Raw genomic sequence first — 13,008 nt, 5'->3', positions numbered from 1 at the left:
CTCGTGCTCCGGCTTTTAACCCCCTGGGCCTCCATGGGCCCTCCCCTGGGTGGGACTGCCAGGTGATTGCCCAATCAGAGTCGGGGTAGGAACCAGCTGCTCTGTGATTGATTGACAGCTGGGCCAATCAGCACCACGCCTGCTGTGTGATTGACAGCTCTGCCAGGCCAGGGCCGGGGGCGAGGCTCTGTCCCACCACAAACCAAGGCCTGACCCAGCCCTGGCCCCACACGGGCATTCCAAACATCCCAAGGTGTCTTGGGACATCGATCTCATCCAGCCTCTGACAGTGACCACGGTGACACTGGGAAACCTCATGGAACCAAGGGGCCATGGTGACACCGCGGGGCTTCATGGACCCAGAGACCATTATGACTCTGTGGGGCCTGATGGAACCACGGAGACCATTCCGACCCTTCAGGCCTGGTGTCACCAAGGGGGCATTGTGACACCTCAGGGCCTCCTGGAAGCAAGGGACCATTGGGACACTGTGGGACCCCATGGAACCGAGGGAACATGGAATAGGTCTGGCTGGCTTGGCCTCCCAGGGGCCACTTGACAGATCTGGCTGATCTTGGGATGCCAAGGGCTGCCTCTCATCAGCTCCTGGAGCACTGGGGCCGCGTGTTTTCCTTCCTATGGAAAAGAACTTTTCCTCTTTTCAGATGCTCATTGCCAAAACTGATATTCTCCCTAAAAAATTCCTATATGCAAGGGTATCTCTCAGAACAAAATCTGGCAGCTCTGGTTGGCCTCTGGTGGTCACCTCTTATCCTCCCAGGAAACACTGGCACACTGTTCCTTGATTCCTCTGGAAAAGAACCGGCCTTCATGTCCAGGGACCATGGCCAAAATTAGAATTTGGCCTCCCAAATTCTGTATATCCAAGGATTGCTTTTGGCAAGTTTGTTTTGTCCAGTGCTCAGGGGATGCTTGAGGCGTCTCTGTGCCTCTCACTCTGGGGGATGCTTGGGAGGACCCTGGGGGGTTGTCCCTGTCCCTGTCACCCCAGACCATTCCCCAGGGAGTCTCCATCGTTCTCACCCCAGGGAATGTCTGGGGGGTCTCCCTCCCTCTTACCCCTGTGCCAGGAGGTGCTCAAGGGGATCTCGGTCCCTCTCAGCCCAGGGGATGCTTGGGGGTCTCTGTCCCCTCACCCTGGGGGATGCTCGGGGGGTCTCCATCCCTCTGGCCTCAGGGAATGCTTGTGCAGGGCTGGGGACCAGGGGCTCTGTGTCCCTCTCACCGCTGAGGGTGCTCGGGGCTGGGGGGGCTCTCTGACCTTCTCATCCCTGGGGAGGCCGGGGGGGTCTCTGTCCCTCTCAGCCCTGGTGTGACCCACCCAAACATCATCGGGGTCAGAGGGGCAGAGACACCCCCAAACCCCCAGAAGGGCTGAACCTGGGATTTGGTTTGGGGCTGAGGATTTAGGAACTGGCTGGAATTGGGGCTGGGGTTGGATTTGGGGCTGAGATTTGGATTAGAGCTGGGATTGGGGTTGAGGCAAAACGTGGGATTGGCTTTAGGGCTGAGGCTGGGATTGGGTCTGGGGCTAGACGAATCTGGCACTGGGCTGAGATTAGATACAGAACTGTGAGTGTGTCTAAACGTGGAGTGAGAATGAGACCAGGATCAGGGCCAGGTTTGGGACTGAGCACACACAGGGCGGGACAGGGGGGATGTCACTGCAGGATGTCCCTGGCATTGTCCCAGCCCTCCTCAGGCACCTCCAAACACAGGGGCAGCTCGGTGCTCCAAGATCCAGGTGGTCCCACGCTGCCCCTGAATACCCTGAGGGCTGCCCTGAATGTGACCCCTGGGGCTCTGGGATCAGCCCTCACATCCCTGTGGGAGCAGCTGCAGACATGATGAGAGATTTCCCCCCACCCCCTCATTCCTGAGGAAGGGTGAAGCCAGCTGTCCTTTCCTTCTGTTGCCTTCTACTCTCCTCAGCTGAGGATGTCAAACTCCCCAGGAGCAGGAAAATCCCCATTCCCTGTTTCCTTGTGGCTGCAGCCTGGAACATCCACTCAGAATGAAGAACGTTCTGACATCCCGGCTGAATGACACCAGGAGGAGGTTGGTGAGAAAGGGAGGCAATTGTGTTTTGATGGGAAATACAAGTTACAAAATTATTTCTTTCCATCCCATTCCTTTTCAGTCATTTGCAGTTCTCTTTTCAGAGTGCCACCGTCTCAGGTGATTGTGGTTTGTCCTCCTTTCTCTCAGACCTCTCTTTACATGCTCTGTTTCTCTCTCAGTGTCTCCCTTGACCCAGGGCAGCTCCCACCAAAGGCCCTGCCCTGATTTAATTCCCAATCCGTGAGCTAAAACAACCACAGGTGAAGTTATGAAGGCTGGCAGTGAAATGTCACTGTAAGATCTTTCTCCATTTGGCTTCTGGCTGCTTGTTAAGAGCTTTTCCATCAAGGGCAGGGACATCTTTTCCTGGCTGGGAACTGGAATTCCAGCCCCTGAGAATGTGTGCCGTGGATCCCAGAGGGGCATTCCCGAGGCTCCCGGGGTGCTGCTCCTGCCGTGCCTCCCAAGGAGCTGTGCAGGGCAGGGGACAAGGTGCAGCAGCTCCGTGGGCTCCTGCAGCACGCAGCAAAGGTGGCTTTGCTGGACATTTCCCAGCACATTCCCAGCTGGAAGCAGAGGGAAGAAGGAAAGGGAAGCAAGTCCTGACTGAATCTGGGAACTGTTGGTGTAGGAAGGGACCCTGCCCGCAGATCCCAATCCTCTGAGGGAGTGTCATGATCCTCTTGGAGGAGCGGGATGTCATGATTGCTTGTTTACTGATTCCAAAAGTGCAAAAAGGAAAACAGCAGGGGACCATCAGTTTAATCACAAGAAATGCACCTTTATTATAGAGTGCCAACAGCAAATGCAATAGAGGGGACAGAAAGGAAATAAAGGATAGAAAAGGAAGGGAAAGGGGCTTATAGCTACCAATGTAGATGAAATCCTCACTGGTCCAAACAATGCAGATCCATCTTGTTGCATTGGAGAGAATCTCAAAATCTTGGTTATCTCAGGGGTCTTTTATAGTCCACTGTCGAATGGGGGGAACAGGCAAAAGACAATGAAAGCTAATTGAAATCATTGAGGGGGAACAGGTAGAATGAAGAGTAAGTCCATTGAAGCCACCAAGGAGGAACAGGTCATGTTATCAGCTGTGAGCAAGAGCCATTGTTTTCATGGTCCATCGACCACACCTGGGAAACATCTGGCATTGATCAGGCCAGCCCTCCTCCCTGTGGTGGGGGTCTCAGTCTCAGTCCTTGGGAGGGGCTTCAATCTCCGTCCGTCACAGTGGTCATGAGGCAGATGAGGGGTTTTCCGTGGGAGATCACCAGAGTTACCCCAAAGTTCATCAGGTGGGAAAATCCCTGGGTTGAGCAGGTATCATGAAGCAGGTGTAAACACGTAGAACAAGCCACTCCTTGCCAGGTCCTTGCCAGGCCCTGCTCGAAGCAGTGGTCTGTGGTGGTACAGCAAATACACCTGCAAAAATAATCATCCACCTCTCCAAGCTGGAACTCCAATCAGAGTCTCCAGGATCTCAGTCTCTGCCATTGCGGCAAACGTGAGGCAAGAATGAGGGGAACTTGGGACCGTCTCTTACACAGGGGTGTGGATGTCCTTTGAAGGGGAACGATCCCCACATGCGTCCAGTACTGCAATAAACACACCGCCTCTACAACTCCTTACAGGATTTGTGGGGATCAATGTTCCATCCGCGTTTCTGCAGCAGAGCGAGCAGACTAAACAGCATATTTTGCCTATGTTAGCAAGCTACTATCTCTTCAAATCAGCACATTTCACCTAAATCCAAATGGATTTCTACCCTGTTAAATTTACACTATAAAATACCCTGTTTGAACCCCTGAGCACCCCCTGGGCTGAGAAGGAGAGAGACTCCCTGGAGCACTCCCCTGGCACAGGGGTGAGAACGACGGAGACCCCCTGGGGAATGGCTTGGGGTGACTGGGAGAGAGACACCTCCTCAGGAATGGCCTGGGGTGACCGGGAAAGGGACAAACCATCCAAGCCCCTCTCAAGCATCCCCCAGGGTGAGAGGCACAGAGACACCTCAAGCATCTCCTGGGGACCAGATGAAACAAACTTGCCAGAAATCAAACTTAACCCTACAGAAAATGCCTTGAGGAATATTTGCTCTTCCCACAAGCCACTTGTGACGAAAACACAAATACCAAACATTAATAAACTGACAATAGAAGTAATTCTGTGGCAATTTCAAATTTCCCCAGTTCCAGCACAACTCCAGCTCAGCTGCTTGAAGGTTCCAATAAAAGAAAAGTGGACATTTAGCCCAATAGAGATTATTAAAAGGAAGGCAAAGCTCTGTGGAGCTGTCACAAAGGTAACAGGTAACAAGATAAAATTATTCTCACATTTGGCAAGGCCCTCAAAAGATGTGAATTCTGGAGGTATTCAGCGATTTAGCTACTTGAGCTTGGCTTCTTGTAGGACTTTTAGCAGCCTTGTGTTCCTCACCTTGGGGTGAATGATACTTGTCAGTCTCGCTGGTATCATTTGCTTCCTTCAGTGATTTTAACAAACTTTTCAGGGAAGGAAAATAAAATATTTTCTTTACACTGGCTACCCACAACAGCCATTTTCCTCATAAGTTGTTCCAAAAGTCACTCAGAGGAAGCTGCATCCAAGTTTCCAAGAGTTCCTCCAGGAAGAGGAGGAACCTCCTCAGAGGAGGGAACCATGCTGTTGTCAAAGGCACTTGGGGTCAGACAGCAGTGCCCTGAACTCACTGTGCCAAAATAATGTCGCAATCTGGTTAATAAAAATTTTAGAGAGATGCCTCTGCCTCAATGAAGGTGCTAAGGAGACCAAATCCAAAGTGGATTTTCCTGAACAGTAAATGTGAGGTAGAGAGAGAGCTGGAAAGAAAGAGAAAAGGGGGGAGAGCAAGGGATTGACAGGACAGAGATCTCCCCTGGGGTGGGGCAAGTGTGACATTGTCCCCTGTGTGCGTGTCCTTCCCAGGGTGGGGGTTTTACACCTGAGCCAGTTTGGGTAAGGGAGGTGGTGTTCACCCCCCACCTCGAGCAGGGATGGCCTCACTGTTTCAGGTTACAGTGTCAGATGTAACCAGAAGTGTTTTCAGTCACCATCTCCATAAACTGTTATCAACAGGTGGGGCAGTGTTCTTTATCTCTTCCATGGCTCAGCCCTGATAACGCCCTCCAGGGGCCATCTTCTGTTAATGGGCCATTGAGTGTCACTGCAGGGCTGATAAAATTACATCATCCCATTGTGGGATGCTCCGCCCAGGAGGAGGAACCAAGCATTCCTGCCTGGATATAATCTCACCCTTGCAACACCACGACCACCTTGCCTACTGCATTCCCAGAGGACAAGAGCTCCATAACCACCACTGGACCTTCAGAGGAAGACCAGACCCTTCTACAGGATCACCGCTTTGACAGAATCACGTTCATCACTCCAACAGGGCTGCAGCCACCATTTCATCAGACTGCTACCACCACCCTGACCATCGGGGTGTCAGGTTATATCCTGACTCTGTCCGATTAAGCCAGTGTTTCTGTATCATTGCCTTGATCTTAATTTTCTTACTCAATTGTCATTCTGGCTTAGACTCTCCCCCTGGTTTGCCTTCCAACCAGTACAAAACTCACTGTGCTCATCCCTTGTTTTCCTCCCAAAACAGAATTTCCCATACCCAAATCTTCACGAAATGGAGGAGGAGGCTGTGAGGAAGAGGAAGGCGCCCTGGGACATCCAGGCAGGTGAGGACGAAGTCAGTGCCCCTTTCCCCCTCTCTCCTGCTCCATCTCCCGGCCCAGCACAGCCCCTGGCTGCAGGACAGCCCCGCTGCCGACGCTCTGCTGACAGGGATGCACTGGGGGGATCTCCTTACCCTTCCTTGTGGCACGGAGGCAAATCCCATCCTCTCCTTGTCCTTCCTACCCCAGAGCAGGAGCTGAGGATGGAGACCAGGAAGGACAAATCTCTGCAGCACAACCACATGGAAGAGGCCGATTTGAGCAACTCCACAGCGCAAGAATCCAACAGGGAGGAAAACCCCCGGAGATCCCACAGGAGGAGGGGCTGCAAACCCAGCCCAGGGTGCTCTGGGGAGGAAAGGCCCACTCTGGGTCAGGAAGGTGGGCAGAGCTTCAGCCAGAGCTCGGAGCTGGTGGTCCCTGAGAAGCTTCACGATGGGGAGAAGCCCCACAAGTGCTTGGAGTGTGGGAAGAGCTTCAGGCAGAGCAACAGTCTGAAACGACATCAGATGATCCACACTGGGGAATGGCCCTACGAGTGTGGGGAGTGTGGGAAGGGCTTCAGCTGCAGCTTCGACCTCATCATCCACCAGAGGTTCCACACTGGGGAGAGGCCCTACGAGTGTCCTGAGTGTCAGAAGAGGTTTCACACCAGCTCCCATCTCCTTGAACATCAGCGCATCCACACTGGGGAGAGGCCCTTCCGCTGCCCTGACTGCGGGAAGGGCTTCAAGCACAACTCCACCCTTGTCACCCACCGGCGCATCCACACTGGGGAGAGGCCCTACATGTGCCCCACATGTGGGAAGAGGTTTCACACCAGCTATAGTCTCCTCCTGCATGAGCGGGTCCACACCGAGGAGAGGCTCTTCCTATGCTCTGACTGTGGGAAGGGCTTCAAGCAAAACTCCCACCTCATCAGGCACCGGCGCATCCACACTGGGGAGAGGCCCTATGAGTGTCCCCAGTGTGGGAAGAGCTTCACCCAGAGCTCTCACTTGACCAGACACCAACAGAGCCACCGGTGAGGGAAGCCCTGTGAGTGCCCCAACTGCAGGAGGAGCTTCGTGTACTGCTCCAGCTTCATCCTCCATTGAAGAACCCACATTGGGAAGAGCCCTGGTGATCCCTGTTACCTGTGATCCATGCTGGGAAGACACCTGTACCTTCTTCTGCCCCTGCCAATGACCTGATGTGGGATTGAAGAACATGAGGGTGTGGCCATGGCCCTGTCACTACATTCACTCCCACCTCAGGTCATTGCCAGGGGCAGGAAAGGGACTCTCTCTCTCTCTCTCTGTCTCTCTGTCTCTGTCTCTGTCTCTCTCTCTCTCTCTCTCTCTCTCTCTCTCTCTCTCTGAGAAGGGTGTCCTTTCCAGGCAGAAGGAAACACGTGGCCAGGAAGATACAATTGATGGTGATGTAATTTCCCCTGTAAATAGTTTTTCTTATCCCTTCTGTTGTCAATATTTTTTCTGTTCCAGTTTGTTCCTTATCTCGTTGCTGTTCCCAGTAAATTGTTCTTATCCCAGCCTGGGATCTTTCCCTTTTTTCCTTCAGTGGAAGGTGGGAGGGCAACGAGCACCAGCGGGGTTTTAGCAGGAGCAGGAAATTGGGAAATCCCATTCCTGAATCCCGGCCTGTGGAAACCGAGCATCCCAGCTGGTGCCAGCCCTGGTGGCCATGGCAGCAGCCTTGGGAGCGGGTCCCTTGCTGGGGCTGAGGGAACCTCTTCACTCTGGTGCCCAGGGACAGGAGTGGAGGGAGCGGCTGCAGCTGAGTCAGGGCAGGCTTAGGTTGGATCTCAGGGAAAGGTTTTTGCCCAGAGGCTGCTGGGGCACTGCCCAGGCTCCCCAGGGAAGGGTCACAGCTCCAGGGCTCTCTGAGCTCCAGCAGCGTTTGGACAGCGCAGCCAGGCCCAGGCTGGCAGTGTTGGGGTGTCCTGTGCAGGGCCAGCAGTTGGACTCGAGGATCCTGATGGGTCCCTCCCAGCTCAGCCACTTCTGTGGTTCTGGGATCCCATGACCCTGGGAATGGGATGCCAGAGGTTGCCATGGCAATTGTCTTGGTTTGGGAAGACAGGTGTCTGCTAAGGAAGGCAGGAGCCTCCCCTGAAATGGAAACTCCAAATTGTTATAAATTTGAATTTATGGGGGCTTTTTCGGCAAAGATACCGGAGCAGGAATTACAGCTCTTTATTAGGGAAGAAAAGAAAAAGATATAATAAACAATGCAGTAATGCAAAACAACACTGACAGAGTCAGAATACAACCTTTCACCCTTTTGGTCAGGGTGTTGGTAGCAGTCTAATTGGAATGGTGGTTGCAGTCCCCCTGGAGTGGCAGGTGTGGTTCTGTTGGAGCAGTGATCCTGTAGAAAATGGTGTAGTCTTCCTCTGAAGAGGCAGTGGAAGAGGCAGCTGTTCCTCTGGGAAATCCAGTGCAGAAAAAGCCATGCTGGTGTTCCAGAAACTCAAGATTATATCCAGGTAGAAATGCTTGGCTCCTCCCTCTGGGCGGAGCATCTCCCAGCGGGATGTTATAGTTCTTATCAGTCGTGCAGTGACATTCAATAGCTCATTATTAGCAGATGTCTCCCCAGAAGGAGAATAGCTTGTGAAAGAGAAAAGGAAATCTGCCCTCTGCACAACTGCCATAGAGATGGCAAATGGAATACATCTTGCCTTTCAATCTGGGACAACATGTTTCACTAATGAGTGGATACATCGACCACAGTGCTAATGACCATGCATATTTCATTAATGAGCAGATACAAAGATAACCTTTGGTTGGAAGGTTCATCCCGAGGCCACCTTTGGCTCAGGGCCTGCTCTTCAGGCCTCACTCAGGGCTGTTGTCCAGGCCTTGGCACTTCAGGGATGTGGCTTAGTGCTGGGCTCGACACTGAACGGCTGGACTGGATGAGCTCAGAGGTCTTTCCCCACAGAAAGGATTCTGTGATTCCATGGTTCCATCTGCTGCATTCAGCCAGGTCCATGTTAGCAGCATTCATTTGCTCAGAAAGTCTCCTCTTGCTCAGCTCTTGAGGCCTGAGGCTTCAGCTCCTTCAGCTCCTGGTGCTCAGCTGCTCGTGCTGAACGAGAGGACTCAGAGGGAAGAACACAATTCATCCAATTCCTTCTGGGACATGGAGAGGGGAGGCCGTGAAAACAGGAGCATTGCTTGGTGTGGCCTCCTCTCTGCCCTTGATGCCTTTCAGCCCTTTGAACCAGCCAAGAGCTTTCTCCAAGGGTGCAATGGAGCAGCTGCTCCTGCTCCCGGGTCTGGCTCTCTCCAATCTCTGACCTTGCCTGGTTTTGTCCCTCTTGCTGTGTCCTCTGCTCCCCCAGGGCTCGGTGGCTGCTGCCCAGGACTGTGGGACTGGCACAGATCCCGTGGTCCAGACCCTCCTTTCTCTGCCCTTGGATCTGCCTGGGCACAGCAGCCGTTTCCATCTGGAAGCTCCCCATGGACAGGGAGTCCCCAGCTCCGTTCCTTGCACAACCTCCAGGAGCCCAGGGCTGCCATCTCAAGTCCCTGCTGGCACTGGGGGCTCCCAGGTGGGCACAAGTGGGGAGCCTGCGAGTCTCTTCCAGTCCTGCCTGCTCAGAGTTTGGGCCTTGGAGCCTCAGGTGGCCAAAGGCAGCTGCTGCTGGTCCCTCTGTGTGCCCCGTGTTCAGCCGTGCTGCTCCATCAGTCTGTGCCCAGCAACGGGGAAAAGCCTCAGCCCTGCAGGGCCAGGAGCTGCCGGGCTCTGCCTGAGCAGCTCAGCCAGCAGGAAGGGAGCTGCTCCCCACAGGAACCAGGAGCAAAGGACACTCCTTTTGTAGAGCATGTTTCTATTTAAAGGAAAAATAAAAAGTAATAAAAAACTATATAAAATGTGAAAGATAAATACAAAACCCAAGTGTGTAGTGAAAAACTTCTCTAGCTTTGGATTTAGAGGTAACTGGTCTTTTGAAAAAGAGAACTCAGTTATTTACTTGTGAATGTGCTAATGGCATGGATCCATCTTGCTGACCTCAGCAGCCTTTTTAAATCAATTTTTTGGTTTGTTTCCAACATTGTTATTTTAAATTGTGGTTGAAGCAGGAGGAAATTGCTTTGTGCCCTTCCAGCTCCAAGCAGGACTGGGAATCTAAACTCTGCTAAATCCCAAACCCTTCAGAAGATACCCTTCCTTCTCAACCTGTGAATGAGCTGCACATTCCAGTTGAAATTGTCAAGGGTTTCTTAAAGACAGAAAATCCCTCTTACAGCTTTTTGGCCTGGTTTGGAAGTGCAGAAGGGCACTTCTCCATCCATCAGTTCCAGACTGCACTGCCTCGGGAACACGGCCCACTTGCCAGGTTCAGTCTATTTGTGGCACTTCTAGGGAAGGAAGAAAGTGCAATTGCACAATTCCAGCCAAAAAGGAATGAAGAGTGGAAAAGACAAAACATCTTGGGGAGATCCAGGCTTTCAGCTGGGGCTGTGGAGAGTTTTGGTCCTTGCCAATTGGATGTGTGTTCCCAGCTGCAATCTCCTGGCCTGCAGGAGAGCCTCACTCACCTGCCAAAGCAGAAAGCTCAGGCACTGTGCTCGGAATAGGCTTGTCTGATGCAAAGCTGTCAGAGCAATGTGAGGGCAGAGCCAGCCCAGCTGTGCCCAGGGCAGAGGCCAGCAGAGCCCTGGCAGAGCCCAGAGCAGCCTCAGCACCTGCAGAGTCCGGCTGCAAGGAGAGAAACCAGAAAGCCCCGTCAGCTGAAGGCTCCTGTCCCCTTGTCCCAGCCGCCTGCGGTGCCCAGGCCATGCTGGCGGTGCCCAGAGCTGTGCCCAGAGCTGCCCATCACTGCTGCCTTTGGGAGCAGAGCAGGAGGGCAGGACATGTGCCCAGCCTGCAGCCAGCCACGGCACCTCCAGCCCTCAGCAGCTGCCCAGAGCAGGACGCTCCTGTGCTCGCTGCCATCTCCCCAAAGCTCTGATCCCACCATCCCCAGCAGACAGGACTCACCTCACACCATCCACTGCTGGAAGAAAAGCTGGTCCCAAACAATGCCCTCAGCCTTCTCCAAGGGCACGGCCCATCCACGCTGCAGCTGCTCCCAAACACTTCCTGATCCAGACTGGACCCCACCTGGAACAGGTTTTCCTCTAGAAAAACAAACATCAAATTATTGAAAATAGATTACAGACAAAAAGGGGAAATACGAAAAAATTTTTAAACTCTGATCTCTGTCAGGGGCTTAAGGAAGGCCCAACCCCTGCATGCCAGGGAAAAACCCACCATGGGTGAGGGAATCCCAGGCTTTCTCCCTTCCCCTGCACTGCCCCCATGGTGATCCCAAAGCAAACAAGGGCAGTGGAGCAGCCCAAGCCCTTCCCTGCCTGCAAAGCAAAGCAGCCCCTGCACAGGCTCTGCAGTCCCACCTCTGCTCCCACCATGGGGGTTTGTTTGTGTCGGGCTGGCTGCCCCAGCCCAGCCCCACCCGGGGCACGGTGGGTGCTGGGGGCTGTTGGCAGGGCCAGGAGCCCACTCCCATTTTGTACCCACCCCAGCCCTTGCCCCCAGCCCTGCCAAAAGCAGCCTGGCAGCCGACTGAAGGATCAGCTGCATCCGCCCAGCAAAGGGGGAACCTTTGGTTCCCGGCCAGGCTGTGCAATGCCCAAATCTGGGAGCATCCCCTGTGTGTGGACCCATCTGCAAATTCCCAGTGGAGCCTGGCTTTGGAGAAGGTGCCAGAATCAAAGTCCATCATCTTCAGCCTGCCAGAGACCAGGTGGAGCAAGAGGTTCTCATCCTTGATGTCGTTCTCGCTGTCCCCAGCAGCAGCAGCCCCACCTGGTGCAGCTTCTCCAGGGGCTCCTTCTCCTTCCCTGGGGTGAGCCCAGGCTGTCAGGGCTCTGCCCAGGGCCCCAGCTGTCAGGAGCTAGGACAAGCAAAACCAGCTCAGATGGTGACCACCAGTGCTGGGCAGAGCAGCTCAGCTGCAGCACAAGGGCTGCGTGTTCCCATCTGATGACCCCTGGGCAGTGACACAGGCAGGACCAAATGTGTGGGTTCCTTTGCTTCTCATTGCCAAGGCATGTGTGGAGCTGGAACTTACCAGGGCCCTGCATCCATGTGTGCGTGTGGCTCTCTCCCTTCTTCTAGGGCAGATGAATATCCTGCATCCAGGGATCACAGAACAGCTCTTCTAAGGAGGGCCTGTCCAAGTGCAGCATGGATAAATGTTGCTATCACGCTAGCGTGGTATCGTGGAGGAAGGGATTTAGAAAGGCCTTGGGGAGTTGGAAGCTGAGGAAAAGATACATTTAGGTATGAGGGAAAGATACATTTATGTATGCCCCATTGTTTCGGGAAAGCTTCGCTTCAGCACCTTTCTGTAAACCCCCTTCTCCCCACCCCTGAGCAGTTCCCATTGGACCTGACCCCTGGGGTGATTCTGATGAGCCCATGCTGGACACTGTCTTTATTGTTTAGACCTTATCTCTTAATTTTGCTGTATAAAACTGTATCTGGGCAGTAGCCCAGGGTCTTTTGTCCCTGCAACTGTTCAGGCAATACAATCTTTCTGGACTGCATACAACTGACCTCTCTTTGTCTCTTTATCTCGACTCCTTGCGGCGACCGAGGCGCACAGCCGCTCGAACCGTGCTAACCCAGCCGCTGTCTGGTAAGCCCAGTGCAGCGGGACCGCGGCAAACCCCGGTCCCCTGAGGGGACAGCTAGCCAGAGGGGTCCCGGGGGGCCGGGGAGGGACGGGGGAAAGCCGCAAGTGACCCCCGGAAGCCGCAAGTGGCGCCCAATGTGGGGCATTGCACCGGTTTGAGCGAACACGCCACGGCCGCCGCGGGCAGTGCACCGGTTGGGAGCTTTTCCAGACACTGCGATCGGTGTCGCCGCGAGCGACAGAGCGGTGAGCGGTGCGAAAAAACCGCCACGCAGGCTGTCAGCTCCGCGGGGAGAAGCTCTCGGACCGCGCTGGTGGTGTGGGCACTCGCCCTTCCACACAAGCCCGGCAGGACTGCCGCCGCGGGGACAGGCACCGATTTCTGTCCGGCGCTGTGCCCGTGGATGCGAACGGGACCTTCCAAACACCCGGAAGACTGTTTGCGGAGTCGGGAACCGTTGCTGCAGTGTGTTTTCTGAAGAACGGCGGTTGGTAAGTCTCGGTTCTGGCGGGGAGGGTCCAGCCAGGAGACTGGAGTCAGGCTCCCGTGTGCCCAAGGGGGGACAC

At 54.2% G+C, this 13,008-nt stretch overlaps 1 pseudogene; it reads left to right on the top strand.

The window, feature by feature from the left end:
• Positions 1-13,008, top strand: part of LOC140680996 (uncharacterized) — a 608,239-nt pseudogene that overhangs the window by 39,023 nt on the left and 556,208 nt on the right.

Source organism: Taeniopygia guttata, chromosome 30, assembly GCF_048771995.1.
Source record: "Taeniopygia guttata chromosome 30, bTaeGut7.mat, whole genome shotgun sequence".
Taxonomy (NCBI): domain Eukaryota; kingdom Metazoa; phylum Chordata; class Aves; order Passeriformes; family Estrildidae; genus Taeniopygia; species Taeniopygia guttata.
Note: the sequence above shows the minus strand (reverse complement) of the source record. Positions and strands in the feature narration are given on the sequence as shown.